This window comes from Oreochromis niloticus, linkage group LG2 (genome assembly GCF_001858045.2).
Source record: "Oreochromis niloticus isolate F11D_XX linkage group LG2, O_niloticus_UMD_NMBU, whole genome shotgun sequence".
NCBI classification, from domain to species: Eukaryota; Metazoa; Chordata; class Actinopteri; order Cichliformes; family Cichlidae; genus Oreochromis; species Oreochromis niloticus.
The window spans coordinates 24,563,639-24,585,718 of NC_031966.2; the positions used below are offsets into that span (position 1 = coordinate 24,563,639).

Sequence of the window (22,080 nt, forward strand, 5' to 3'; positions counted from 1 at the left end):
AAAGCTAAAAAGTGGAAGACCAACTCCTGTCACTTCCTTTTTTCCTCTCAGTGTGTGAAAAGATAAACAGAATTTCAGTAAAACCTGACACCAACACATTCACACATTCCCCTTTGAGGCTGATTGCTGACACACTGCAGTCTGTTCAGAGCAAAACACACGTTTGCTTTGAAAGCTGCTGACTGGATCAACAGTGAGGAGACATGGAAGCTGTAGTTGGACTGTTGTTGATGATGTTTGGAGTGTCTCATGGTGAGCTGTTCAACTATTTTCATGTAGTCTTTCACAAATACTTGATTTTAAATCATAACATGTTTTGCAGCCATGGCATCCAATAAAATCACTGAAAGATGTTTGAGCTGCTTCATCAATAAGAATAACAGTGAAATATTAAAACAACAACAACAACAACAACCTAAAATTCAGATAAAGATCAGATGAATACAGCCTCAGTTTGTGAATATTATTTTAACTTTGAACTAAACTGTTTTCAATGACATTGTTTGGTGTCTTGTAATAATAACAATTTGTGATCTAATTTACATAAATATGCGCTAAAGCTGATTAAATCATAGAAAGAATAATATAATAAGAAAAACTGGATTATCCCTGAGCCCTAGATGTGTGGAAAATGTGTCATTTTTATCTGAATGCATATAAATGCTTCTTTAGATCTCCTCAAATCTCTCTCCTCCCAAATATAAGAACAAAATCAGCATTAGCTCAGAGTAGCATCATTAGATATGTGAATTAGATGAATGCGATTTGATTTTTTAAAATTTGTGCTTTTGCTTTGCTTGTGCCAAGTTGCTTTGATAAAATCTCTCACAATTAGAGTCAGTTTAATTGTAGATTTTCTCTTAACCCTTTGTAAAAGAAAATAAAGGTTTAAATCTGAGTATTAATCTTTATTACTCCAGTTAGCTTGTGTAGGTTGTTCTAGTCTTTCCTCGAAGCCTGCAGTCTAGGCTTCTAAAAGCATCCCAGGTTAACAAGTACCACAATCAAGAGGGGAGATGATACAGTTTGACCTGCAAGCGTACTCAGGTTTCTTCATATCAGGGCAATCTTGGAAGACACCTGCTCATCAATGCAGTCAGGCCGGGCGAGTCCCCTCACCCACACTGGCTCCAGCTAAACCCTGCATCATCTACTGGGTAAGACCCAGTAGAAAATCACCGTCCTGTACAGGGGGGTGGATACTGAAAATTGACAAATATATTCTCTCTAGATTTGATTAGAAGCACTGTGTTACCCACACTGTGAGTGTTTTTTGTGCTTCTGTTTTTATTTCAAGTTGACTAGTTTTTGACTTGGTAAAGTCAAGCCAGTTTAACTCACATGTAGTAAAAATGTAACTCACATATCTTTCTATCCCTCCTGCACCTTCTATTCTTCTGCAGCTACAGGAGAATAGAATCGTCAGATTACCTCTTTATGTAAAGCTTTAGGGATGTAGTTCTCCCTTGCCTCTTGTTTAGGTTGAGTTTACAGAAATGTAGCTGCAGTTAATAGTCAATGTTAAGTCTATTATTCCGGTATCACGTTTCTTTGAATCAAACATGACCAGTGTTGGGTGACACTGTTTAACCTTTAAAAATGTAAGCTGGCTTGAGAACCACCTTGTACATGTAAATGCTTCCTGTGTGTGAATGACAAAGCAACATCAAATCGGCAGTCATAAACAAAACATTTTTAAACTTCTGCACTGGCTAACACTGTGATGAGTCTCGAAGTGATGCTAATACATTCAGTCTGGTCACAGTAAAGTTTTCAGTTACAAATAAGTCGGTACAAGAGAGCTGACAAGTTGTTAGTGTGTGATATACCCATGTTCCAGACTGATAACAATACTATCAATAATATCAGTATCTTTATGCCATTGAGATACTATAACAACTATTTAACCTGATCCATAGTGTTGTAGAGAGTGTTGGTGTTAATGTATGTTTGGGGGATTTGCACCCTGGAACCTTCAGAGGTTTTTCAGGGCTTTCCCTGTCGGAATGTTATGTGGGAAACAGGTTCCTGTATGTGTTGTGGCTAACTGTTGATGCCTCCGAAAGTGGTCATTAAACGTCCTGATAGTGGACCCTGAGTTTCTGAGCTTTATTATCCTGAGGTTATAACACATAGTATTTAATGGACAGTTGTTACTGGTGGCTTTCCCTCTGTGAGCTGCTGGGAGACCTTATGGGGTTTTTATGCTTGATGTGTTGTTTGTGTTGCGGGTATTGTAAGACAATTTGTGACATCACATCCTGATTTTACCAATTTAAAGGCAGCACATCAGCTGATCATTCACCTTTGGATTTTTGTAACTTGGCGCATTGCGCACGGCCATCGCAGCTGGGTTGAAAACATGAGAGAACAATTGTGCTGATTTTTTACCACCATTTGGATGAAAATGCAGTACAGAAGCTACTGACACAGTGTGGGAGATGTTGCAACTGTTTCAAAGCTTGAGTTTGTGGAAAGAACATTGCAAAAAATCCCACATTTGACAAAGTTTTGGTTTCCAGGTTTTCAGTTTTGACTCTTTAAAAAAACCCAAAACTGTCTGACGTGATATTGTCTGAGTGGTGACGCCTGTCATTTACAAGATTATTGCGGGTATACATGATGTATCATTCTCTCTAGCTAGTGGTCAGTGCAATCCATGCTATGTCCTATGTGAAAGGGCCTTGGGTAAAGGTATCTGAGGAGGCATATCTTGTGTTGTGGGACTGAATAATAAAAAACACCGTAGTATAACTGGTCAAAAATAAAGACTGAAGTACTACTATTTTTTTTTAACCCCAAGGGCATGCAAGTATTTACCACACTCTTGCTACACAACATGTTATTGTATGTGCATATATGTATAGTATGTTACCACTTCCCTTTTCAGGGAACAAGAAGTTAAGAACAAGAACTTAAAGCTGTTCTGCAGCAATGGAGGTTAATCAAGCCTTGAAAGTTTTTCCTACATGAGTCCAAAGTGTTCTTGATTACTTACAACCCTGCTCCTGCAGATAGAGGCGTTTGCAAAACTAGTGTTGGAACATGCTGTGGTACCATGTCCTTGTGAGTATTATTTGAACTGTAATGTACAGCAGAAGATAATGTGTTTCCATAAAAATGGCAAGAAAAAGGAAATCAACACTGGAAGAGAGACAGACCATCATAACATTTAAAAGTATTTCCTACACAGAAATTGCAATGAAGTCAAGATGTCAGTCAGTAGTTTCCTTCACCATCAAGAGGCACTCTAAGTAAACTGACGGGATGAGGTCTGCAGACTTCAAACCACACAGAATCAGAAGATACATTTCTGAAAGTCAATAGTTTGTGTGAGACACCTCACAAGACCACAGCTTCAAAACTTGATTGTGATCATAGTAAGCAAGTCTCAGTTTTGACTGCAAAGAGAAGCCTTTAAGTTGCAGGTTTGACAGGTCGAGTTGCAACAAGAAAACCATTTATAAGATGCCAGAATAAGTTAAAAAAGGGTTGCCTGGGCCAGGAAACACAAATGTTGGACTACTTTAGACTGGAAGGTGGTTTTATGGACTGATGACTCAAAATGTGAAATCTTTGTTTCATGCTGAAGGGATGGTTCCTCAGTGTGTAACATCATACGTCAAATAAGTAAGAGAAAGTGTCTGGTCTGTAGCTGTTTAGCTGAATCCACGGTTGGTGACTTTTACAGAGTGAGAAACACTCTGAATCACAATGGCTACCACAGGGTTCTCCATCACAATGCAGTGTTCTCTGGTATCTGTCAAGTTAGTCAGGAGTTCATCATACAGCAAGATAGTGACCCAAAACATGAGTCTAAAGTAACAGCAGTGACTGCAACAGCGGTATATGTGAGCAGATTTCACATGAACAAAATCACGTCATAATAACATAATAACAAAATCATGTCAGAATGGTTGACATTTTGAAACATCAAAATGTCAACCATTCACACTCACATTCACACCTATGGGCAATTTTGAATTACCAGTTAACCTAACTCCACTAAGCTCTTGTGTCTGGACTGTGGGAGAAAGCCGAAAGCAAGAAACTTATTTAAAACTTTATCATCTCGTCCACATCTGCCTCCAAACATCAGACCTGCAGCTTCTCATCCAGTGTCCACACTGTTCCGCCTCAGACAGCAGCTCTTCACCTAGCTCTGCTCTTCAGGCCCCACACTTTTCCTCTGGGCTGTTCTACTCTGGATTTCACTCTTTGTTTGCTCACATTAGAGCTCCTCTGCTCAGTTCCACTAGCTTTCCCTGCTGTTCTGTATAACCACCAACTATGAACCTTTGCATGAATTTCAGTGCTGCAAAAACTTTGCAAAGTCATTAAAAAAAGAAAATCCACATGCCCACAGCTTCACCTCGAAAGAGGTCACAGAAGAGGACACAACACATTTTATTTCTCTAATGCAGTGCAATATGTAAATATGTAAAGTCCTTTTGAAATGACATATTTTGATGTTTTGGGGACTACATCAATAAAACTAATAAACTAAATCGCAACAACAATAATTGTGTCTAAAAAAGGCAACAAATGTGTAACTGGGCATTTCTCTTTAATACAGTAACACAGTTTTCTTATTAACATAATCTGTCAGATTCAAAACTTCTTTCAAAATAAATGAAGCTTGTTTCGTTCTCGTACTCTGTCCCTCATGACATAATTCTGTTTTCTTTAAGCTAAAAAGCGGAAGAAGAACTTGTCACTTCCTTTTATCCTCTCAGCAGATGAAAGAATAAAGAAAACTTCAATAAGTCTTGAAACCAGCCTTTTTTAAAATTTATTTATTTTAAAACCCCTCTCATTCGAGGCTTATCACTGACACTTTGCTTCAGTTCAGAGCCGCTTACACGTTATTCTGAAAGCTGCTGAGTGGATCAACAGTGAGCAGACATGGGAGCTGTAGTTGGATTGTTTTTGATGATGTTTGGAGTTGTTCATGGTGAGCTGTTCAAATTTTCTCCCATAGTCCTTTGTTAATACTTCATTTTATAGTCAACGTGTTGCTGTTTTCAGCAATGGGAATCAGTAAAATAAGTCTGATATTGTTGTAGTCTAAACAAATCCCCGGTACACACCCGCAGAGGAATTATTATTCTGATGCTGCTTTGAGCAACGTGAAGTTATAGACACCAGCAACCACAGTCATTTGTCTTTCAGGTGCCAGAGCAGGCGACAGTGAGGGAAATTTAAAACTGCTTGGCTAACGGTAAACATAAATTCAGCAAAATCTTTTTTGACGTCAGCGGTAATGACACCCGGTTAAGTCAAAATCACTCAATTACTTATTTAATTGCATTTTACAGACATCATGTTAGTGTAATTCAAATACTCTGCATTATTTGATCATTTTTAGTATGAACAATGGTATATGTGAGGAGTTACCTGAAACATCAGAATGTCAAAATTGTTCATTCTTGCTATGTTTTTTTTGTATTTAAGCTATTGACATTTTAAATTGGTCTGTCTTAAGTATCTACATAGGTCATGATGTTATGATGATAAGGCAATATGAAGAGTAACAGAACCCTTCTTTCATATCAGGTTCAGTCATGTCATTTTATTATTTGGACATGAAACCCATAATTTTTAAATGTTTGTTATGAAAAAGACTCACTCTGATTAGGAAATAGTTGGCTGAAGCCTCGCTATGGTTTAGTCACAGACCTGTGTAATGCTCATTCACTTTGTGTGACCTGAGATAGGTCGCACTATTTCTGTTTCAGGTAAACATTTGGAAATGTTGCCATAAATGTCCTGGTAGCGACTGAACGCTGAAGTTGGTGATATCTTTTCTTTAACTCATTATTATTGTTATTTACAGGTGTGGAAAGTTACTGTGACGGCAGACCAGATGGAGCTCATTGTTATGGAACTTTGGGAGGAACTTTGGACATCAAACTGATGGACAGCACCTCAGAAATATTCAGATTCCTACTGTTCAAGTATATATATGTAATACTAAATGGAAGAAGGAACAATCCTAAACATAATACAGCAGATGAAAGATTTCTCTTTTATCTCAGTAATGGAACACTTAGGATACATAACCTGAGCAGTACAGACAGCGGTAAATATACCTTTTCGACCTTTAATTCAGATGGACAAAGATCAGCTGAGCGGACTTTACAGCTTTTTATTCAAGGTAATTTTTCCCTGCATTACTAGATCTAAATTTAACATTGTTCTGATAATCTCTATGTATATATCCAGTGGGTAAAAAGAAGTATTGAACACATCACCAATTTTCTAAGTAAATCTAATTTTAAAGGTGCTACTGACATGAAATCTCATCAGATGTCAGTAACAACCTATCCAATACACACATGAAAAGAAAAAGAGATAAATCGCCCTCATCACCCTAAAGTGAATTAATTGATGTAATAGTTTCCTTTGTTGTCATGATTTGTCTGGCCGTACTCAAGCGCTACAATTTCTTCGTTCAAAAGCCTCTTATTCACAAACTCTGACAGAAAGAAGGTGCTGTGAATCTGAGTTTCTTCTGAGTTTCCTGTACAGAATCTCCTCTGCAACACACACTCTCACAGGGTTCTGCTGAGCCGTTATACACACAGGATGAGGCAGATTAATAATATCTGTCAATATAACAGGGAAAAGGACTTGCAGATCAGCGAGGAGCTCACTATCACAGTTAGACAACACTTAGGAAAAGATTGAAGGTCAGATCCCAGCTGAAATAGGAGTCAGGTGATTGCCAGATGCTTCACACACATGCTTGAGTGTTTCAGGTGCATCCAGGAGGGGGTGAGGATCCAGGCAGATCCCTCCCCTGTAAGGTAAGGTAAGAGGATGCACACACACACAGCCATCAGCACACAAACCAAGAGACCGAGAGAGAGGGAGAGAGAATGGTCGGGATACAGAGGAGGACTGGAGGACTGTGACGTTTGTCTTGTAAAATATGGTGCAAGAGTGAAAACTCTCACGCGTGTTTTATTTCCCAACTCTAACTTTTCAGAAATATGTGTGTGTCTCTACACAGGTACTTCCTGGTTCATACATGGTTTGAAAGCAGTGGTGGTAATTATATCATTAAGTGGGATTTGGATCTATTTCACTTGGAAGAAAAAAACAATATTGGAAGGCTCTGCTGTCCCACAAAGGATGGAATCTCCAGATAACTCTGTTTTAATGACTGAAATGAGTCCTTACTCCAACACTTAGTGTCACCTTTCACCTGCTGTAAATTCACTGTGTGTCCTTACAGATGTGCAAATGAGGACTAGGGTGATTTTTCTTCTTTTTCTTCCTTCTTTTGTCATATGTAGTGCACAAGGACAAATTTGTTTTCACCTTTTGGTGTGTTTGTGTTACATTTTATAATAAACCATATAGTTCACAATGTGATTTCAGTGTGTGAATAAAGAGGTAACAAAAATGTTTATTTCTGGTTCTTAAAAGCAGGAACAATCAGAGAAAAAAAGACCATGGAAAAGAGGAGAGCAAAAACTTTAGAGGAAAGGAGCTAAAGAACTGAAATAACATCTGAGTTGAACATTAACAATCAAGTTAAAAATGATCACGTTTTTATGTTGTGTAGTGTCGGGCAACAGAACTTCAACTTGACTGCATTTAGCTGGATTTGAGCAGATATTTTGTCTCTGAACACCTCAGAATACATTCGGCTGCGTCTGTCCTGTGTCATCAATAAACACTAGTGTCCCAGTTTCACCGGCAGCCATGCACACCCAAGCTGCCATACTGCCTCCGCTGTGTTTTACAGATGATGTGGTATGCTCTGGATTATGAGCTGTTCTACGTCTTAACCATCTTTTTTCTTGCCATCATTCTGGTGAAGGTTGATTTTGGTTTCATCTGTCCAAAGAATTTTTTTCTGAACTTGCAGCTGGCTTTTTTAGATGTCCAATCTAAATCTAATCTAGCCTTTCTATTCTTGAGGTTTATGAGTGGTTTGCACTTTGCAGTGAACTCTCTGTATTTTTTTTCATGCGGTCTTCTCTTTTAAATGTGGATACCCTCAAATGAAAGCTGAGAGGCTACACGTTATGTCCATTATATATCTATAATCTGAAAATGTTTTAGTAAACAGGTAAAAAAAAAATGTGTCAGTGTCCAAATATATATGGACGTAACTGTACATACAAATTGTTATATGTTTTTTTTAAATACATAGAGTGAGAAAGTGCTGACTAGATTGAAAGAATACTTTGAGGAGCCGATGAATATAGAAAATAAAAGAGAAAAGGTAAGTCAGGAAGTGCAGAGGATTAGTAAGGAGGAAGTACGGGCAGCTATGAAAAGGATAAGGAGTGGAACAGCAGTTCATCCAGATACACACCTATGGAGGTATGGCGATGTCTAGCAGAGAACAGCGGCTTTTTACCAGATTGCTAAACACAAACTTGGAGAGTGAGCGGAATGGAGAAAAAGTGCAGTGGTACCAAGGATGAGTACAGTACTGTAGTAACTGCAAAAGCTGTTGTGCCATAAAGTGAAGATATGGGAAAGTGTCTTTGAGCTGGGCTGAGAAGTAAGATGACAATCTGTGAGCAGCAGTATAGCTTCATACTGAGAAAGAGTGATACAGCTGTCATGTTTGTTTTGAGTGTTGATGGAGGAGTAAAGAAAATGCCAGAAGGAGTTGGACTGCGAAAAAATGTGATAGGGTGCTAACAGAGGAACTGAGGACTAAGAGGAACACAAGCTTCCAGAGGAGGCAAAAGGACACACGTTCTGCACATAAACAGTAGTACAGATATTATTGTTAACAAATACTCCTGATTCAACTTCTTTACTGAAGTTAAAGTGAAAATGTGCAGGCTCTGAAATGTGCTCAAAGTAAGAAAGTAAATGTAGCTCCTTAAAGAACATTTCTACCATCTATTATTATGCAAAGCTAACTGAACCTTGTGGTATATTAATTATAGTTATTATAGTTCAGAATAATTTCTATTGACAGGTCCAGTAGATGTTCTTAGTGTACAGGCTGTGATCAGCTGATCTGTGCTTCTGCTGCTGAGGTTTACTGTTTCATGGTTTGACCTGGCTGATTTCTTCCCTCTACACTGACAGTACACTGTTTATGCTGTCTTTATATTAGACACTATACAGCTGGTATGAATGAATGAATCTCAGTATCATCACCTTAACTTCAGATTCTTCTCTGCTATGTAACCTAACTTAGTCCATGAAACCACAACCAGTGTGCACCAGTCACACACAGTTCTTTACTTTAAATCCATCACAGTACAGCAAACTAACCTGTCTATCCTGTACTATCCTGTACTGCAGAGTATTTTCATGCAACCCCAAAAAGTTGATTCTGTTCATCTGGACGTAGCGTTGTCACCCAAATGACTTTTTCAGTCTCACCTCACTGCAGGTTTCCCCAACCTTATCAACTGGACCTTTGCACAATGAGTAGAACTAGCACAACTGAATGAATATTTTGCTGTGGGGTCAGTTTCTTGATCATTAATATGCAAATTGTCATGACCATTGATCAAAGACCATTGATTGAGTATCATTCACAGAGAGTGAAAAGATGAACCCTTAGGCTCCCTCCTCGATTCAGAGATGGTCTTTCCCTTTTCATGTAAATGGCCTCCTTGATTCCCCACTCAAACCAGCGTTCCTGGAAAGAACCAAAAACTAACGCTCAACAAAGTGTTGGTTTCCAGTTTTACAACTTCTCCTTTTTATTGTGGGATGCAATATTGTCTAAGTGGTGACACGTGTCTTTTACAAGAATATTGCATCAACTTCTTGTGCCCTAACTGCGGGTATAAATGACTGTATGATGTATAGAGATTGACAGACCATGTGACTTTCGCGCATTGCTTTGTGGGTATGAGTGGCAACAAAATCAAAACACTGCATCAAGCGTTTGCATTTCCAGCACCGGTAATCATTAATTCTGCGGTTTTAATCCCTACTTGCATTTTATTTGCCCCAAAAACAATTATGTACAAAACGGAGAACATGGCAGGTCCGTACAAAGACAGACTTGATGAAAAGGCAAAAAAAAAAAAGTACGAGGAAAAAAATCAAAGGAGTGAAAGAGTCTATTTGTCGTTTCAGGTTGTAGTATGACACAACATTTTCAGATCTAACAGAAATAAAATGAGTGTTTCGTAATTCATTCAATTTATTGTCTTTACTTATAACTGGCATTATTGTTTCATTCTATTATAGAATCTTACAAGAAAGAGGCGAAATTGTATTCCATTATGCTTTATTAGCTGCTTCGGTAAAAAACCAAATCAACAATGCAACAATAACAACAACAAAAAAAACAACATTGCAAAACAACATACTGGAAAACAGTTATTCATCACTTGATTGCTTCAATACAACCCTTGGGCACATATATGCGGGACGTTTCGTGGCTGTTTTGATATCGCTCTCTCTCTTAACCGATCAAATCTCGCTGTGGTAGCAGCTTTAAACTCAGTATGACCCAGGTTGATAGAGGATGCCCAGTCTGGATCGGATTCCAGCATTTTGTAGGCTGGTTTTCCTACAAAACACAACAAACATTAGCCCGCAAAGCCACAGTGAACAAAGCAGCATAGCGCAACGAATTCAATTCAAATCAATATAAGACTTATTTGTAACCTACATCAACAATTATGTTATGATAAATTACGTAATAACTACAACAGAAGACTTACCTTTGTGGAAATGCTTGGAGCAGACTAACATGTGAGCTGGAGTGTTCTGGGATGTTATATTGGTCTTCGAATGGCTGCAATCCAGACCATCCGTCGGCTCTTTGTTACTTCGGAAACATGGCTTGAACAATTTCTCTTCCACGACGTAATCTGATAAAAACCGATCACTTTACCCATCGGCCTCCCGTGGCTGTCATGCGACCGGCTATTGCAGTTAATAATACAACACCTTGCCATTTTTTGTGTTTCTTTTTATCGCTGTGTAACTGTTTTCATGTGAAAGCCTGCGAGCACTAGTACCGCTTGCCACTCGTTCCCACAATCCCTTGCGGTTTTACCCCGGAATGATGTCACATTTTTATCGGAATGCAAAACAGATTTATATGTATAGATTCATTCCAACCAGCTCTCATGCCTCCGAACGCGTAACATACCGACGATTTGTCACATTTGTCGGTATGTTATGTGTTGGGATGAGAACGTGTTGCTACAGTGGCTTGCAAAAGTATTCGGCCCCCTTGAACTTTTCCACATTTTGTCACATTACAGCCACAAACATGAATCAATTTTATTGTAATTCCACCTGAAAGACCAATACAAAGTGGTGTACACGTGAGAAGTGGAACGAAAATCATACATGATTCCGAACATTTTTTACAAATAAATAACTGCAAAGTGGGGTGCGCGTAATTATTCAGCCCCCCAAGTCAATACTTTGTAGCACCACCTTTTGCTGCAATTACAGCTGCCAGTCTTTTAGGGTATGTCTCTACCAGCTTTGTACATCTAAAGACTGAAATCCTTGCCCATTCTTCTTTGCAAAACAGCTCCAGCTCAGTCAGATTGTATTTGACTGTATTTGACTCCATCTTCCCATCAACTCTGACCAGCTTCTCTGTCCCTGCTGAAGAGAAGCACCCCCAGAGCATGATGCTGCCACCACCATATTTGACAGTGGGGATGGTGTGTTCAGAGTGATGTGCAGTGTTAGTTTTCCGCCACACATAGCATTTTGGCCAAAAAGTTCCATTTTGGTCTCATCTGACCAGAGCACCTTCTTCCACATGTTTGCTGTGCCCCCCACATGGCTTGTGGCAAACTGCAAATGGGACTTCTTATGGTTTTCTGTTAACAATGGCTTTCTTCTTGCCACTCTTCCATAAAGGCCAAGTTTGTGCAGTGCACAACTAATAGTTGTCCTATGGACAGATTCCCCCACCTGAGCTGTAGATCTCTGGAGCTCGTCCAGAGTCACCATGGGCCTCTCAGGGCGCTTGTGGCTCAAGAGTTGGGAGTTCGCCTTGTAATCGGAAGGTTGCCGGTTCGAGCCCCGGCTTGGACAGTCTCGGTCGTTGTGTCCTTGGGCAAGACACTTCACCTGTTCCCTACTGGTGGTGGTCAGAGGGCCCGGTGGCGCCAGTGTCTGGCAGCCTCGCCTCTGTCAGTGCGCCCCAGGTTTACAGTTGTGCCATACTCCTTCCATTTCTGAATGATCGCTTGAACAGTGCTCCGTGGGATGTTCAAGGCTTGGGAAACCTTTTTGTAGCCTAAGCCTGCTTTAAATTTCTCAATAACTTTATCCCTGACCTGTCTGGTGTGTTCTTTGGACTTCATGGTGTTGTTGCTCCCAATATTCTCTTAGACAACCTCTGGGGCCGTCACAGAGCAGCTGTATTTGTACTGACATTAGATTACACACAGGTGCACTCTATTTAGTCATTAGCGCTCATCAGGCAATCTCTATGGGCAACTGACTGCACTCAGACCAAAGGGGGCTGAATAATTACACACACCCCACTTTGCAGTTATTTATTTGTAAAAAATGTTTGGAATCATGTATGATTTTCGTTCCACTTCTCACGTGTACACCACTTTGTATTGGTCTTTCAGGTGGAATTCCAATTAAATTTATTCATGTTTGTGGCTGTAATGTGACAAAATGTGGGAAAGTTCAAGGGGGCCGAATACTTTTGCAAGCCACTGTATATAAAAGGGCCTTGGCTAAAGTTCTCTGAGAAGACATATCTTGTGTTGTGGGACGACATAAATAAAACAAAATTAAAAATGCCGTAGTATAAATAAATGAAAGTCTGAAGAAGTACTTCCTGTCTGTTTTTTTTTAACCACAAGGGCATGCATGTATGTACCACACTCTTGCTACACGTTATGTATAACTTAGAGCTGTTCTGCAGCAATGGAAATGGATTAAGCCTTGAAAGTTTGTGCTACCATTTCCTACATGCGTCCAAAGTTTTCTTGATTACTTACAGCCCTGCTCCTGCAGACAGAGGCGTTTGTAAAAGTAGTGTTGGAACATGCCGTGGTACCATTCCCTTGTGAGCATTATGTCAGCCTGTAGTTTCCTTTACCACCAAGAGGCACTCTGAGGGGAAGAGGTCTGCAGACCTCAAACCACACAGAATCAGAAGATACATTTCTGAAAGTCAATAGCTTGTGTGAGACACCTCACAAGACCACAGCTTCAAAACGTGATAGTGATTATAGTAAGCAAGTTTCAGTTTTGACTGTAAAGAGAAGATTTTGAGTTGCAGGTTTGACAGGTCGAGTTGCAACAAGAAAACCATTTATAGGATGCAAGAATAAGTTAAAAAAGGGTTGCCTGGGCCACAAAACACAGCTGATGGACTACTGTGGACTGGAAGGTGGTTTTATGGACTGATGACTCAAAATGTGAAATCTTTGTTTCATGCAGGATTTTTATACTTCGTTGAGTAGGTGAAGAGATGGTCTTTTGTGATACCATATTTTGATGTTTTGGGGACTACATCAATAAAACTAATAAACTAAATCACAACAACAATAATAATTTTGTCTAAAAAAGGCAACAAATGTGTAACTGGTCAACAATAAAGTGTGAAGCAGTATCATTATTCTTTACCACATATACATATGTAGCACACTCTTGCTACATATGTATATGTAAATAATGGTATGTTACAAGCTGTACTTATATTATATATTTATATTCCTGCAAACATATTCTTCACTCAGTGCTCCACATGCTGACTGACATGTTTTTCCTTTTTACATTGCGTTTAAAGATGAAAAATGTAAGCCACAATTGATCCTGTGCTTATTTTGTTATCCACATATCTGTAACTGGGCATTTCTCTTTAATACAGTAACACAGCTTTCTCATTGACGTAATCTGTCAGTTTGAAGACTTCTTTCAAAATAAATGACGAATGTTTCGTTCTCTTCCTCCCAGTTAATCGCGATATATTTTTGTTCTCGTCAAACTAAAAAGCGGAACAAGAACTTGTCACTTCCTTTTATCCTCTCAGCAGATGAAAGGATAAACAGAACTTCAATAAGACTTGAAACTAGCTTTTTTGAAAACCCTCTTATCCGAGGCTTATCACTGACACTTTGCTTCAGTTCAGAGCCGCACACGCGCCTGTTTTTAATTATTTTGAAAGCTGCTGAGTGGATCAACAGTGAGCAGACATGGAAGCTGTAGTTGGATTGTTTTTGATGATGTTTGGAGTCTGTCATGGTGAGCTGCTCAAATTCATGTTGTCCTTTATTAATACTTCGTTTTATAGTCAACATGTTTTTTTTTCATTAGCCACGGGATCCTGTACAATCAGTTAAATAAGTCTGACATTGCAACAGTGGTGGATATTGTTGTAGTCTAAACACCCCCCGCCCCCTCCCCGTACACACCCCGCGGAGTAAATATTATTCTGATTATTGGCGATGCTGCTTTGAGAAACGTGAAGTTCGAGACAGCGACAACCACAGTCAATTGTCTTCCAGGCGACAGTGAGGGAAATTTAAAACTCCTTGGCTAACGGTAAACATAAATTCAGGAAAATCATTATTGACGTCAGCGTCAATCGGAGGTCACAAAACTATTGCATGGTTGTGTAACTTTGCTAAAACAATGTCGGACTCTGTAGTTTTCTCTTGTTACGATTACCAGCAAGTCGGACATGTACAGGACATTTTAGCCGCATGTTCTCCTTAAATCGCTGCCTGTCCGAGTGGTGTCCTAAAAACGTGTTTTGTTTTTTTTGGGTTTTTTTTTTTTTTTGTTTTTTTCGATAATTGCAAAACTTTCTGGGGAAACCTAGTCTTTTTTTTCTTTTCTTTTTTCTTTTTTTTTTTTTTAGGAGAGAGGGCATCCATCCCACTTTGGATGGAGCAGCTCTCATTTCTCCAAACGTGGACAAATTTATTAAACCTCAAAACGTCGCTAAATAGAGTTGGGACCAGGAAGCAGGAAACATTATAGGGTCCTTAACTCCACCAAAGAGTAAAAAAGTTAAATGTGGATTAGGTCCCTTTTACCTGGTTACAGCATGTGTTAGTTTATTAGATGAATCAAAACCTGGGGTCATACTGACTGCCAGTATCCTTAAAGCACAGGTCAACGTGGTGTGTGGCAGCAATCTTCCACTCCAGCTGATTAATCAACCATAGAGATAGACAGAATTTTCATTTATTAGAAAGCCTGACACTTAGACTTGTCCACCCTAATTGTCAAAACACTCATAAATCAGTTGTTAAACTCATAACACATAAATTATTTGTTATTATCTATCCAAAGATGGCCCTTACTCGGAGTCTCTCTCTGATTTAGTGCTCAGTTCAGATAAAATAATTATTGTGGGTGATCTTAACATCCTTGCAGATGCTGAAAGTAAATCTAGTTATGACTGTTGGAGCTGATTAATTTATATTTGAATAATAATATCAATAATAAAATAGGATAAAAGGTGTACCCTTTTTTCAGATATTTATTTAATGCATTTAGGTTTTGGAAAATCACTCAATTACTTATTTAATTGCATCTTAATGCATTTTACAGACACTATCTTTGTGTAATTCAAACACGCTGCATTATTTGATCATTTTTAGTATGTACAATGGTATATGTAAGGAGTTACCTGAAACCTCAAAATGTCAAAATTGTTCATTCTTGCTATGGTTTTTTTGTAGCAAAGCTATTGACATTTTAAATGGGTCTATCTTAAGTAACACAATAAGTCATGATGTTATGATGATAAGGCAACATCAGCAGTAACATAACCACGAGGCTGCAGCTTCGGTCAAATCATTTTATTATTTGGACATTAAACCCATAATTTTTAAATGTTCGTTATATAAAAAGACTCACTCTGGTTAGGAAATAGTTGGCTGAACCCTGGCTGTGTTTTAGTCACAGACCTGTGTAATGCTCATTCACTTTGTGTGACCTGAGATAGGCCGCACTATTTCTGTTTTAGGTAAACATTTGGAAATGTTGCCATAAATGTTCTGGTAGCGACTGAACAATGAAATTAGTGATATCTTTTCTTTAACTCATTGTTATTATTATTATTATTTACAGGTGTGGAAAGTTACTGTGATGGCAGACCAGATGGAGCTCATTGTTATGGAACTTTAGGAGGAACTTTGGACATCAAACTGATGGACAGCACCTCAGAAATAATCAGATTCCAACTGTTCAAGAATACATCAGTAATAATAAATGGGAGAAGCAACAGTTCTAAACATAATACAACAGATGGAAGACTTCTCTTTTTTGCCAGTAATGGAACGCTTAGGATACATAACCTAAGGATGACAGACAGCGGTGAATATACCTTTAAGGGTTTTAATTCAAGTGGACAAATATCAGCTGAGCGGACTTTACAGCTTTTTATTCAAGGTAATTTTTCCCTGCATTGCTAGATCTAAATTTAACATTGTTCTGGTAGTCCATATGTATCTATACAGTGGGTAAAAAAAGTATTTAACACGTCACCAATTTTCTAAGTAAATCTAATTTTAAAGGTGTTGTTGACATGAAATTCTCTTTTTGTTGTTGTTGTGTCTGTTTGCTGGGGCCCGTTCTTCGTACCTCGCTAAGTAAGTTAGCCGGATTTGAATGTTGACGATTTCGCGTGATCTTGGATCGTTCGGTTCTCCGAAGCTCATCTGGGACTTGCTGTCATAGCAACAGATCCATAAGCGTAAACCTGCTCGGGAGCAGGTTTACTTTATGTAAACAGGATTAGATCGCGGCCACTCAGGTATGTCCGCTGCAGTTATATGAAAGCAAGAGCGATATTTCGCCACTGTTTTACCATAAATAAATATTATCAATGTAACTAAAGATAATGCAGCATTTGATTCTTTTATTGATTTCATACAGATACATACAGGTCATTTCCGAAAAAAAGGGAAATGTACTATTAATCATTCTACTACATGTAGTAGATCATGTAAGATGTAATTCATATTTTAGAGTAGTAATAGTAAATTACTACGTGCAATCAAGATGAGAGACCACGACTATAAAAGCGAAGGTGGATTTGGGAAGTCTGTCGCAGCCATGTCCTGTCCGTTTGTACGCGAGCAAGGAAGGTGCAAGATTGATAAGGAGAGTTTACAGAATTTAGCGTATATTGCGGGATAGACAGGATCCTTTAGCTCAGCGCGACGGTGTGCTCATAGAGAGATATCGATTCTCCCGTGAGGGTATTATTTACTTTCTTCCTCTCTCTCTCTCTCTCTCTCTCTCTCTCTATATATATATATATATATATATATATATACTTACTGTACTGTATATACTTACTCCCGACTTACTGTGCATGCTTCAGTCACCCCTTGCATGGGAACAGGTAAAAGTGATGGAGTGTTATGTCAAACTACACACAAAAAACCCCACAATGTCAATAAATGTCACAGTACAAAAAGGGGTGTGACGAGGGGGTGCAGGACCACCACCTGTCTTTATTTGCTCTGCCCTTTTCTTGGTTGCTGTTATAAACAAACAAACAGATTATTCCAGGGTCTCTTGTCATAGACTAAAAGCAATATAAGTGATAAATATTACCATTCTGTAGAATATTCTTATATTTCACTTTTACTTTTTCCCATGTTCTAGTGGGTCCTGTTGTGGCTCTAATGTGAAAGAGGATATGATGTAATATAATATAATGTGGTATAATATAATATCACATGATATAATGTAATATCATGGATCACTTACGAGTTTAATTTGTCAGCAACTTTCTGCCAGCCCTCTCTCCTTGCTTTTGCAGCCTTTGCAGTGTTCCCCTGCGTTTTAATTAAACTCTGAAACTCCTGATATCCCTCAATCAAGAGTTCTTGCTCTGCTGCCGTGAAATACTGTGCGCGCTCCTTCGACATCTTCGCCGACCAATCACAGGGTTGCCGATCAATGTTTCTACTATCGATGCGTAGCCCCTTTTAAGCCACCCAGTGATCTCAGATTACTTCATCCAGCTATACTAATCGTCAACAACAGGTGTGTTCGGAGAACTGGATTAGCGAGCTCAAAGTTAGCGCGATGATTTGATCTTGGATGTGTCATTTGATCTTGGATGTAGTAAGCAAGGTACGAAGAACGGGCCCCAGATGTCAGTAACAACCCGTCCAATCCACAAATGTAAAGAAAACAAACCACAGATGTCCATTAATTATTTTATGTGTAATTTTGAGAAATCACAAAGGGAAAAAGGTGCAAAAAAGCATTGAAAACATATGACACCAGCTGAGATCTGTCAGTAATAATAAAGCAGTCCTGTCACTTAGTGCAAATTAATTTCAGCTGGTTCAGTTCCAACTGCTAACCAATAAAAAGGTGTCTCATTACCAAGATGTCACACAAGAAATCTCTCATAATGGGTGAAACAAATGAGCAAGACCTTCACAACCTTATGTTTTTAACAAAACATACTGATAGCATTGGCTACAGAAAAAAATTTAAAACTACCGAAGTTTACTGATCTCTGTTGGGGCCATAATCCTGAAGTGGAAAGAAGATAATTTCACCCGGAAGATTTCAGACATAGGAGTGAAGAGAATAATCATTTGAGTTCTCATAGCTGGTCCTTCTGATATCAGAAGAGCCAAGGACCAGTTGTGGAGAGCTACAGAAAGACCTGGTATCAGCAGGTACAATTGTTTCAAAGAAAACGAAACGATAAGTAATGCACTCAACCACCATGGCCTGTATGTGCACTCACCATCCAAGATTCCATTGCTGAAGAAAAAGCATGTTTAAGATTACTAAACAACATTTAGACAAGCCTGTGAAATACTGGGAAAATACGTCTGGTCAGATGAAACCAAAAATGAACTCTTTGGATGTCATAATATACGCCATGTTTGAAGATCAAAAGGCACTGCATATCACCCCCCAAACACCATACCAACAGTGAAGTTTGAAGAACATCATGGTGTGGGGCTGTTGTTCAGCATATGGGACTGGCATGCTGGAAAATGCACCAAGACATTCTTGATAAAAATCTGCTGCCATCTACAAGGATGATGACGATGAAACGAGGGTGGACATTTCAGCAAGAGAATGATCCCAAACACACAGCCACGGAAACTCTAGAGTGGCCCAGCCAATCACTTGACCTGAATCATTTTGAAAATTTATGGAAAGAACTAAAGCTCAGAGATCATAGAATAGGCGGATTCTTGTGTGGAAGAATTGGCAAAATCCCACCTGAGCAAGCATGCAACTGGTTTCTCCATACAGGACGCACCAACAAAGGCTTTTGTACAAAGTAGTAAATTTGGTAAGTGTGTTTTTTCTGTGTCATTTCTCTTTATTAAACATATCCTAATTTATGGAAATCTGTGGGTTTATTTGCGTGTGTGGATTGGACGGGCTTGTCACTGACATCTGGTGAGAATTTCACAGCAGTAGTGCCTTTAGAAATATATTACAAAAATTGGTCACTTATTTAATAAATAAATAATCCCCCTGTCTTATCTATCTTATCTATGATTAATGTAGTTTGTGCTTTTGCTGTTCTTCATTAGGGGCTATAAAGTATGTCCAAGATTGTTTTTTAGCATCAAAAGTCATCTGTTTGTGTCTCTCTCCTGTGTCCTTTTATTTTTAGAAGGAGGTATTTTGCCAGTGATCTGTGGTGTTCTGTCAGCACTGGTGATTTTATTAGTTGTGGGTGTAGCTGTCATCTGTTTTGAGAGGAGAAAAAACAAAACAAAACAAAAAGGTACAAAACTTGCTTTTCAATCACCTCACTCAGATTGGCCTTTTGCTCTTCTTGTAGATATACAGAATCATATTTTGCTTCTTTTTTTTGAAGACACTTTTTTGCTTTCTTGCTAATGATTTCTTCATAATGTCATCATATTTCATTGAAATATGTGGGTATTGCTAACCAGTCAGCTCTAATGCAGTGAAAACATAATCAAAACAGGTCAGAAAAGCAAGTTTCAGAAAAACGATTACCTTAATGATTCATTGATGTTAATTTTATCTTGCTTCTATGCAGAGGAAGATGACCAGGAAGTAACGTACGCTGATGTTAGGGTCAGGCAGCAGCAGGAGAAGCCAGTGAAGGGAAGAGAAGAGGAAGTGGAGTATGGCCAAGTGAAACTTTCACAGTGATCTCATCAGAATGAACCAGCATGATGATTGTACAGGAAGATTGTTTGTATGGCAAAATCCTTAAAATCAGCTGATTTAGATGGTCAGTGCTTTTATACGGACTGCACCACTAAATGCCCACAGAGGGAGGAAGTGAAGTGCTAAAATCCCTAAACAAACCATCAAAACTCACAAATACTGATTTTCTTTGCTTCATCTTTATTTTTGTATTACAACGGCGCATAAATTCATCATTTAAATGGAAATAATTCAAGTAATAACACTGAAGTTTTGTATGAATTAAAGTGGAGCAACAACGCTGAGCATGACAACCCATCCAGATGTTACAGTTACAGAATATGAGAAAGCCTTGGTTTCATCAATGATTAATACTTTTTACTCTGTAAACAAAGACACGTCACTTTTTTATTTAAAGACAATTCAGATTTATTTATATAGAACCAAATCATAACATGTCAAAAAACCCTACAATGATACAGATATGAGCATGGCCAATTACTTGTTATAGTGACAATAATACCATATTGATAATGTTTTGTCATCAGTCTGGGATCTACATATGTGTTCGTCAGTGTTATGGTGTAAAAATCTCTTTATGCTGAATCAAAAATATAGTACTGTGAATAATGCTTCTGTTATGCTAAAGATGTTTTTTCTTTTATTTTAATTGACTGGGTTTTCATATATTTTGCTTCTCTATAGTTACACAGTCACAACATATTTGTAACATTTATTTTTGTGCATTTGGTGATTTACAGAAGTTGTCATGGTCCCTGGGTCTCGGTATTGAAGTTTGGGATTTTTTATAAGTTTGGATTTTAGGTTATCTTTGGATTAGGTTTCTGTTATTTTTACTATTTAGTTTTCTGTTCACATAATAGTTTATTCCTTTGTCTGTATATGTTTTTTTTTCTAGCCTTTTTGTTTCTGCCATCGGTTCTTGGCTCTACTGATGACTTTAAATTTAGTTAGTTCCCCTTTCCAATGTGTTCCTCCTTCTGTCTTATCTCTGTCCTTTTCTTTCAGTGTTTCCTCATTTCTGTCGACATCTCTCATGCTGTTTTCTTGTCTGCTTCCTTTAGTTACGCTCTTGTTTAACCGTTTAAAGACAAACTGCATCATGTTCAGTTTTCTTAAGAGTTTCTGAGACTTCAACATCATCACTTTGTTTTTTTGGTTCAGGCTTAAAGAGCTCAGTTCAGTTCATGTTCAGTTTTTCTTAATGAGGTTTTTAGCTTTTCTTCCTGGCTTTGCTCTCACTGATTACCTGATTATCAGCCCATCTGTCTCCTTTTCTCTGACTAACTAATACTTTGACATGACTGAATGATGTAATTACTTTGTTTCTTATCTCTTTAGAGTCTGTTTCACTTACATGTTTTATCACCATTAATGATTTACTCTTTTCAAAATAATTACACTTCTAATATGTCAGTTGAATTGCCTTTTTGTCATGATAAAATAACAATAAATAATTATTAAAGTTTCAGTGAGTAATCTATAATTTTTATGGTAAGCTGTGTGGAAGACAGGGGTCGGAGACAGAACACTTAACTACAGACGGCAGCTTTATTGCTGGAAAACATGAACTAAAAGTACATCAACGCTGAAAGAAACAAACAAAAGCTAAACTAAACCGAAGGATCTTGAATTTGACAACTAACGACTTGACGTGACTGGAGAACATAGCGCTAACACAACACCACATAGGAAAAATGGAGAACACGACAAAGAACAGAGGGAGACTGGTGATATGATATATTGTCATCCTTTTACAACTACATGACTGTACTATCGCTGTGTGATTTATTACTATTACTGAAGGTTACTCGCCACCAAGCTAACATTGTTAGCTAGTGTCAGCTGAGGTTAGTTCATAAACTGCAGACTGTTAAACTTGATGGAGAGCATTAACAGGAGTTTTTAAATCTTAGTATAAAATGAGTAACAGTAAAGTGGACATTAGGCAAGGCTGCACTTTTTGCAATGGTCTCGTATAGAAAA

General features: G+C 38.3%; 1 protein-coding gene and 2 long non-coding RNA genes across 7 annotated transcripts in view; 2 read left to right on the forward strand and 1 right to left on the reverse strand.

Moving 5' to 3' along the window:
* LOC102077186 (uncharacterized) overlaps positions 1 to 22,080 on the forward strand; it is a 146,448-nt gene that overhangs the window by 29,972 nt on the left and 94,396 nt on the right. The gene's annotated exons all lie outside the window — the stretch shown is intronic.
* LOC106098196 (uncharacterized) lies at positions 102 to 21,562 on the forward strand. Of its 5 annotated transcripts, none has more exons than XR_002064321.2 (4): positions 4,869 to 4,954; positions 5,837 to 6,082; positions 19,565 to 19,678; positions 19,961 to 20,958. It is a non-coding gene; the product is annotated as an uncharacterized LOC106098196 (long non-coding RNA). The 5 variants fall into 5 exon arrangements; XR_003213133.1 differs by lacking the exon at positions 4,869 to 4,954 and adding an exon at positions 5,185 to 5,221; XR_002064318.2 differs by lacking the exons at positions 4,869 to 4,954; positions 5,837 to 6,082 and adding exons at positions 13,922 to 14,184; positions 16,024 to 16,344 and having other exon boundaries at positions 19,961 to 21,562.
* On the reverse strand, positions 10,414 to 10,879 carry LOC112841783 (uncharacterized). The gene is made up of 2 exons (XR_003213138.1): positions 10,668 to 10,879; positions 10,414 to 10,513 (listed from the first exon to the last, which is right to left on the reverse strand). It is a non-coding gene; the product is annotated as an uncharacterized LOC112841783 (long non-coding RNA).